Below are 8,729 nucleotides of genomic sequence, written 5' to 3' on the forward strand. Positions count from 1 at the left end.
CTGAATAAAACTACAATGCAGTGATTTTTAAGATGACCTGTTCTTCCAATTTCCAACAACAGATTTCTCCAACCTTACAGTTAAAAAAACTTATTTTTCTCATACTGAATCTTGGTGCACCTCCCCCCAGTTTATTAAAATGAAGTGGTACTGAAGTTTGCTGTTAGTGATGTGTGATACCACTGATTTCCTTTCTAATCCAGTACAAAATAAAATTCAGGCTGGTATCTGCGATACTGATGAAAACTATTCCTTGAGACAAGACATCATAAGAAAATAAGTTTTGTATGACATAAAAAGTCTGAATTTTAAAATATTCAATTAATAATCAAAAACAGATGTGACTGAAAATAATAAAGCTGAGAAACATTTTATGGCCATTGCTATGGGCCATTCGGTCCTTTTACAACCGTTGCAAGAGCTTGGTCCGTATAGCCGGCAATAAGTCGGACTTGTTTCTGGTGGGTGATGGGCTCCGCCAGGGCTGCCCTTTGTCACTGATTCTGTTCATAATTTTTATGGACAGAATTTCTAGGCGTAGCCAAGTGGTGGAAGGCTTTCACCTGGGTGGTCTCAGAATCTCATCTCTGCTTTTTGCGGATGATGTGGTTCGGTTGGCTTCATCGGGTGATGGAACGGTTTGCAGCCAAGTGTGAGGCAGCGGGAATGAGGATCAGCACCTCCAAATCTGAGGCCATGATCCTCAGCCTGAAAAGGGTGGAGTGCCCACTCTGGGTCAGGGACAAGTTCCTGCCCCAAGTGGAGGAGTTTAAGTATCTCAGGGTTTTGTTCACGAGTGATGGGAGAAGGAGGCAGGAGAACAATAGGTGGATTGGTGCTGTGGCTGCAGTGATACGGACCATGTACCGATCCATCGTGGTGAAGAGAGAGCTGAGTGTAAAAGTGAAGCTCTCAATTTACTGGTTGATCTATGTCCCTACCCTCACCTATGGTCACAAGCTGAGGGTAGTGACCGAAGAGTAGAGTTGCTGCTCTTCTGCATTGAAAGGAGCCAGCTGAGGTGCTTTGGGCATCTGACAAGGATGCCTCCTGGGCGAAGTTTTCCGGGCATGTCGACAAAGAGGAGGCCCTGGGGCAGACCCAGGACACAGTGGAGAGATTATATCTCTCGGCTGGCCTGGGAACGCCCTGGTGTTCCCCCGGACAAGCTGGAAGAGGTGGCTGGGGAGAGGCAGGTCTGGGCTTCTCTGCTTGGGCTGCTGCCCCCACGACCCGGCCCCGGATAAAGCGGAAGAAAATGGATGGATGGTGTTATTTTCTCTCTCTTTCTTATATTAAATATTTTGAGTTGTATTTTTGGTGTTTAAAGCCAACAGCTGCTGTTTTACTCCCAGTACACTGTATATTTTTAAAGTAGCTAGTCTATAGTCAACTTTAAATGCTCTACAATTTGAACAAATGGGATTCTGTGGTTTTAAAGATGCAGTGAATTCCCATCATTTAAACATAGACACAAAAACCCGGAGCCTGGATTTAAGTCACTTTACAAAATTCAGCAACCGTGCTATACAACACTGCCAGCTCCATATTTCCTCCCTCTGTACAGGGATAGTACCTGCCTGCAGCACTACTCTGTGTTAAGATTTACTTTTATTTGTGTTGGAAAAGGTTTTCACCCTTGCCACATTTCTCACAGCTTGCATCTTGGCAGTTTGTGGAGCTGAAATATCTTCACACATGACTCGCTTATGATCATCACCTGAGTGAGCGAGCACACGTCAGCTGTGAAGCATTTTTACAGCTGTATTTCACATATTACTGTGACAGGTGGAAGAAGTAGTTCCTACTAATCATTTAGACAATCCCAACAATGCAGTTACTTTCAACTGTGTTCCTGTTAATAATAAACAAGAAAATACCCCAAATTACTAAAATGTTGATATTTTAATAAATTCTAGAACAGAAATAATATATATCAATAAATAACAATCAACACACCACACCCAGCAGCCTGCACACCACTGATTCAGGTGAACCAGCCCAAGGCTACATACTGAGAGAAACGACCAAAGAACCAAATTCTCAAAAATCCAAACAAAGAAATATTAGCACACATGTGATTCTGCACATGGGTCCATCCTACCAACCAACCTCAGATCTCCATGCATGCTCACATCAATGCACATACATTTGCAGACATACAGGTTTTAATGTTCTGTTTTTAGAGTTTAACCAGAGTGTTTAATGTGGGTTCATAGATCAAAACATTTTAAGCTCCTTAAGTGTTTAAAGGCTGTATCAAAAGTTTATTCAAGTTACAATATTGTGGTCAAAAGTTCTCCTTTTTTCTTTTATACTATACAACTAACATTTTAAAAATAAACATGATCACATATTTACTTACAGAGCTTTGTTGGAGACCTTGACCACTGGCAGCAGCCTCAGAAGAGCCTCCTCTGAAGCAGAGTATTTCTTCAGGTCAAACACATCCAGATCTTTTTCTGATGACAGTAAGATGAAGACCAGAGCTGACCACTGAGCAGGAGACAGTTTATCTGTGGAGAGACGTCCTGATCTCAGGGACTGTTGGATCTCCTCCACTAGAGAACGATCATTCAGTTCATTCAGACAGTGGAACAGATTGATGCTTTTCTCTGCAGACAGATTCTCACTGAGCTTCTCCTTGATGTACTGGACTGTTTCCTGATTGGTCTGTGAGCTACTTCCTGTCTGTGTCAGCAGACCTCGTAGGAAAGTCTGATTGGTCTGCAGTGAAAGACCCAGGAGGAAGCGGAGGAACAAGTCCAGGTGTCCATTTGGACTCTGTAAGGCCTTGTTCACAGCACTCTGGTAAAGATTTATTTTCTCTGGAAATGGTTTAAACCACAGCATAAACTGGAAAGGCCACCAAAAGCCTCTTGTTTGTTGTTCTTCCAGCAGATTGAGTCCAGAGTTGATGAAGGTCAGATGGACATGAAGAGCAGCCAGAAACTCCTGAACACTCAGATGGATGAAGCAGAACACCTTGTCCTGGTACAGTCCTCTCTCCTCTTTAAAGATCTGTGTGAACACTCCTGAGTACACTGAGGCTGCTCTGATATCGATGCCACACTCTGTCAGGTCTGATTCATAGAAGATCAGGTTTCCTTTCTGCAGCTGATCAAAAGCCAGTTTTCCCAGAGACTCCATCATCTTCCTGCTCTCTGGACTCCAGTGTGGATCTGTCTCAGCTCCTCCATCATACTTGACCTTCTTCACTTTGGCCTGAACCACCAGGAAGTGGATGTACATCTCAGTCAGGGTCTTGGGCAGCTGTCCTTCCTCTCTGGTTTTCAGCACATCCTCCAGAACTGTAGCAGTGATCCAGCAGAAGACTGGGATGTGGCACATGATGTGGAGGCTTCGTGATGTCTTGATGTGGGAGATGATCCTGCTGGCCTGCTCCTCATCTCTGAATATCTTCCTGAAGTACTCCTCCTTCTGTGGGTCAGTGAACCCTCTGACCTCTGTCACCATGCCAACACAGTCAGGAGGGATCTGATTGGCTGCTGCAGGTCGTGTGGTTATCCAGAGGCGAGCAGAGGGAAGCAGTTTCCCCCTGATGAGGTTTATCAGCAGCACATCCACTGAGGTGGACTTTCTAGGGTCAGTCAGGATTGTAGTTTTGTGGAAGTCCAGAGGAAGTCGACACTCATCCAGACCATCAAAGATGAACACAACCTGGAAGTCTTCAAAGCTGCAGATTCCTGCTTCTTTGGTTTCAGTAAAGAAGTGATGAACAAGTTCCACCAAGCTGAACTTTTCCTCTTTCAGCACATTCAGCTCTCTGAAAGTGAATGGAAATATGAACTGGATGTCCTGGTTGGCTTTGTCTTCAGCCCAGTCCAGGCTGTATTTCTGTGTTAAGACTGTTTTCCCAATGCCAGCCACTCCCTTTGTCAGCACTGTTCTGATTGGTTCATCTCTTCCAGGTGAGGCTTTAAAGATGTCTTCTTGTCTGATTGTTGTTTCTGGTCTGTCTGGTTTCCTGGATGCTGTTTCAATCTGTCTGACCTCATGTTCATCATTGACCTCTGCAGCCCCTCCCTCTGTGATGTAGAGCTCTGTGTAGATCTGATTCAGAAGGGTTGGGTTTCCTGCTTTAGCGATGCCCTCAAACACACACTCGAACTTCTTCTTCAGGGTGGATTTAAGGTTACGCTGACAAACTGCAGCTTGAAGTTCTGAATGAGAAGAAATATGTAGAACATAATTTCAAAGTGGAAATAAAGACTTAATTCCAAAAAGAATGAATCTTTAAACCATGTTGCTTCCATCTTGGAAAATATTCATTCATCCAGCAGCTTAAATTTTTAGATAAATCCTCTTACTGCTCTGCAGACGGTCAGCCAGCTCTTCCTGCTTCATTCTCCTCAGGAAGTCCACTGTGATCTTCACAAAAGCCTCTCTGTTGCTGCTCCTCTGACTCTCTAAGCATTCTGGGTAATCTGGACTCAGAACCTTCTGGATCTTCTTCAGCTCATCCTTCACAAAAGTGATGATGTTGTCCTCCAGCAGCTGGAACAGAATACTTTATGAATGAGCCAATCAGACTGAAATCATGGAGCCAAACATCAGCTCCATGTTGGACACACTGACAATCCACTGGTCTACAAAGAGCAGCATGGAGATGACTGTGAACAGAATAGATGTAACAGTAGTTGTTGTACATGTACAGACCATAAATATGGAGTCCAGCTGTGTTTGATGCTGCTGGGCAGACTGACCACTGGGAACCTCTGAGCTCTGCTGGTCCACTCTGTGGAGGAACCATGAAGAATTAGTTCAACACGGGATAAAGATCCAGTTGTTTTCAGCTCAAATAACTTCATCTGAATCAAGTTTGTCAAGTTTTAAACTCTCAGATTGTGAACATATCAGTAATTTTCAGTCTGTTTTAATGGACGTCCTTTCAGTGGTGATGTCAGGGATGATTTTGAAGAAGCTCATTAAACTGAACCATCAGCAGATCACTGCTCCAAAACCAGAACATGATCCGAGGTCTCCCTCCACCAGCAGAACACCAGCTTTACTAACGTGGTAGATCAGTGTAGTACAGATCAATAACTGATGAGTCATTTGATCAAAATCACTGAGTGCTTCACATCTGAGCCTCTGATGTTTCTGTGGACATTTTGCATATTTAATGAATGTCTGACAGTTTTACATTCATTCTATGAATACAGTGAAATGTTGTGTTATTGTCTCCATGTTTTTTCCAGCATCATAAATTCTTAAGTTCAGAAAATTATTCTTTTTTCACAGCTGAAAAACAACAACATTTATTCTCTATTGAAATCTGCATCGTCCACTCCAAAGGTCACAATCTGAAGGTAACATCTGGTTTTGTTCCCTGTGATTAACTCTGAGCATCAGTATGGTGGGATTTATCCACTACATCCACACCACTGTGGTTCAGTGTTGTCCTGATGGAGTAACAGCAGCCAGTATGATCCAGGCTTTAGCTGCTGGGTCTCTGTGTGACCTCTCAGACTGTTTAACAGATCAGACACAAAGAGAATCAGAGCAGCTCTTTAAAGACAAACATGAACCCACTCAGGTCACACGTTCCCCACAGATATGAGCATCACTGTCCTCAAACAGCAAATGACCAAGTCTAACATTTGGATCTTTTCTCTTTCATTGTTTTCTTTTTAATGAATCTTTGTAACAATCTGAGGATGTTTCAGGTCAGATTTATCCAGGAAACACAAACATGTAAAGGAGTCATCACAGCTCTTTGACCTCGTTGGTCCAGGTTCACCACTGAAGTGTGGAGGTCGATCTTTGGACCGGTCACTCCTCACAGACGGACAGCTGGACCCTGCAGACTGTGACCTCTGACCTCTGCAGACACAAACATGATTGAAGCAGCTGTGATCACACAGACTGCAGATGATGCAGCTGTTTCCTGTCAGTAACATCCTCTTAGATTAGAGTTCAGCTGTTTACAGGAAAACAAATGTCCCTGAATGCAACAGTGAGAAACACTCTGCCTGTGTGGCTGTGATAGCTGCCATTAGAGCGTTCACGTGGTTGCAGTTAGACGAGGAGATGTTACCATCATGGAGATGTTAAAAAATCCTGCAGCATCACGTGGCACAAACACTTTGTGTTCCTGTCATCTGCAAGCAACAGGAAGTTCATTAATAAAGGCGGGATGGAGACGTGACTGTGATGATTCTACTTCATCCAGCTGTTACACACATCTGCGCTCACACGACGAGCTTTTGTCTAATAAAACAGCTGCTCTCTGAACACTTTTCTGAAGAGGAGCTGCACAAACCTTTGTTTGCTTTCTAGAGCAGCGTCTCATCCTCACAGAGCACAGCTGACACGCTTGTTTCTGTTAGCTTAGCCACCAGGGTAAAGTCAAACTATCCACTGCTAGCAGCTGTTTCTATCATAGTTTAGGATCCAGATGTGTGAGGTCTAAATTTACACCTGTGATTAAAATAAAGAGTTAAAAACAGCCAATTCTGTCCAGATAAAGTGACTGTTACACCTGAGTCTGTGTGTCCTTGGAGACACTGCTCTCCTACAGAGATGCATTTTAGAAACCAGGAAACATCAAAATCATTTAAATCAAAGACTTCATGTTACTAACAGCTCACCTCTCTGCAGCAGACACAGGCTGGACTTTAAAATCAATGGGTTGACCTTTAGACCAGTCACTCTTACAGGACACACAGCTGGGTGGAGGTCTAGGCTGGTTCCTGTGAATAATGATGGAGCAGTGATGTGAGTGCTGAGCTGTGACATGGAGAAGAGTCATGGACAGTTAGAGATGGTCATCTCACCTCTGAGCTTTGGTCTGGCTCTCATGTTCCCCACACAGAGTGCTTTTAGAGGGAGGGACTCCCTCCTCTCTGTCCTCACACTGATCCATGCTGCTCAATTCACATCAGCTCACACACTTTCTACCTGCAGAGGAAACACAAATCATTCATGTGCACATCAACTGAAATCCTCCTTTCCATCATGTGTGCTGTCCAAATATCAGCTGCTTCTTTCCTGCTTCATCTCAGTGTCAGCTGAATGCAGTCAGACAGCAGTGTGAGGCAGAGGAAGCTGCCATCAGCTGCTCTGCTATCAGTCCACTAGATGGAGCCGTGAAGCACACACGAGGCATTCACTGACACACACTGAGTCACTGTGACTGGAAGCTTCACGTATGAACAACATTTTAATCATTTCAGTTGATCCATGATTGAAAGAGGATCAGCAGAGTTAAAGCTTCACACTAATTATTCCTGCTGAGTTTGCAGAGAACTGCAGACACAATGATTCACTGTCTGGGAAACTAGAAAAATGTTAGTCTTGAACTGGCTGCGTAATGCAGACAGGGCAGGACTCGAATATAACGGTGAAACATCTTCAAGCAACTTACAGAAGTCCAGATGCTTTTCTTTCCAAGCTCCTTAGACTACGATGACCTGGATGACTGAGAACCTTCACAGGAAAAACGAAACACACTGAACAAAGAATGCAAGACTTTCACAATAAAACAGCAAACAAAGGAACGCAACACTGACACGTGAGCTTGTCAGAGGAGTGGAGGAAAGGCAGACGAGAGTGAGCAAGGGAAAGAGGAGACAAGAGAGACATGACAGGCTGAGGAAATATAGAATGGAGCACAAGGACTCACACAAACACAGACACACACAGAGACACACACAAACACAGACACACACAGGGACACAGGGGGAATCTAATGATCAAGGAACTAAATAAGTATAAGAAACTCAAAGCAGCATAACTAAGACTGTAAATAAACCAGAACATAAACCATAATACAAAATATCACCAAAACACAAGAAACTCACAGTGTTGGGTCAAAAGGACCCAGAACCATCACAGTACTTTTCTTTGATCTTCACTGTTTGAGTGCAAACAGACTCCACATTAAACTATGACAGCATCGTCCCTGCTGCTGCTGTCAGACCTGTTATTCACTCACTGCTCCCAGATGTTTCTACTGAAGGTTTTACTCATCAATGAGAGTTAAAAGCACTTACATGGTGACTATCAATACAAATGAGTGTGCATTACTGTCAGAGCTACGGTGATTCATCCAGTAGGTCGAATGACTTGATAGTAAAAATATTTGTTCCACGCTTTGCATTGAGGCGCATTGTTGAATTTGCAGGGACATAATAACCTCAGATCAATTGTTCAAACCACTACAGTTATGAATAATAAACACATACTACTACTACTACTACTAATAATAATAATAATAATAATAATAATAACAATAACAATAATAATAATAATAATAATGTTAACTTAAGTAATTGTTTTTGACTGAACATCACATATAATGTAACAAGCAGTAAAATCAGGTTAAGTGCATTGGGCTTATTCTTCTCTTTACTGCTCACCTCTGACAAAGTGTTCACACAGTTTGCTAGCCTCTTTCAGCCTGCTAGCTACACTAACAAGTCCACTGCCTGCACGTGACTCAGTCACATGACAGGCAGCAGAGCTAGCTGCTCTGCCAGCTGCTCTGCTAGCTAAGCTAACTCATGTTAAAAGTCAAAGAAATGAGGTGATGCTGCTGGGAGTTACATCACGGACTAGCAGAATTTAGTTATTAACAGGGTTCATACGCCTTTTTCAGGGTCAAATTCAAATTCAAGCACTTTTTAAGCACTTTCAAGGTCCCTTTTCAAGCCTTTCCAGCACCCCCCCCCCCCAAAAAAAAAAAAAGAATGCATGTTTCAATT

At 43.2% G+C, this 8,729-nt stretch overlaps 1 long non-coding RNA gene across 1 annotated transcript; it reads right to left on the reverse strand.

The window, feature by feature from the left end:
• Nucleotides 1–5,788: 5,788 nt before the first annotated feature.
• LOC120438134 lies at nt 5,789–6,865 on the reverse strand. Its single transcript, XR_005611688.1, has 3 exons — nt 6,801–6,865; nt 6,615–6,716; nt 5,789–5,847 (listed from the first exon to the last, which is right to left on the reverse strand). It is a non-coding gene; the product is annotated as an uncharacterized LOC120438134 (long non-coding RNA).
• Between the last annotated feature and the right edge of the window lie 1,864 nt (nt 6,866–8,729).

This window comes from Oreochromis aureus, linkage group 3 (assembly GCF_013358895.1).
Source record: "Oreochromis aureus strain Israel breed Guangdong linkage group 3, ZZ_aureus, whole genome shotgun sequence".
Taxonomy (NCBI): Eukaryota; Metazoa; Chordata; class Actinopteri; order Cichliformes; family Cichlidae; genus Oreochromis; species Oreochromis aureus.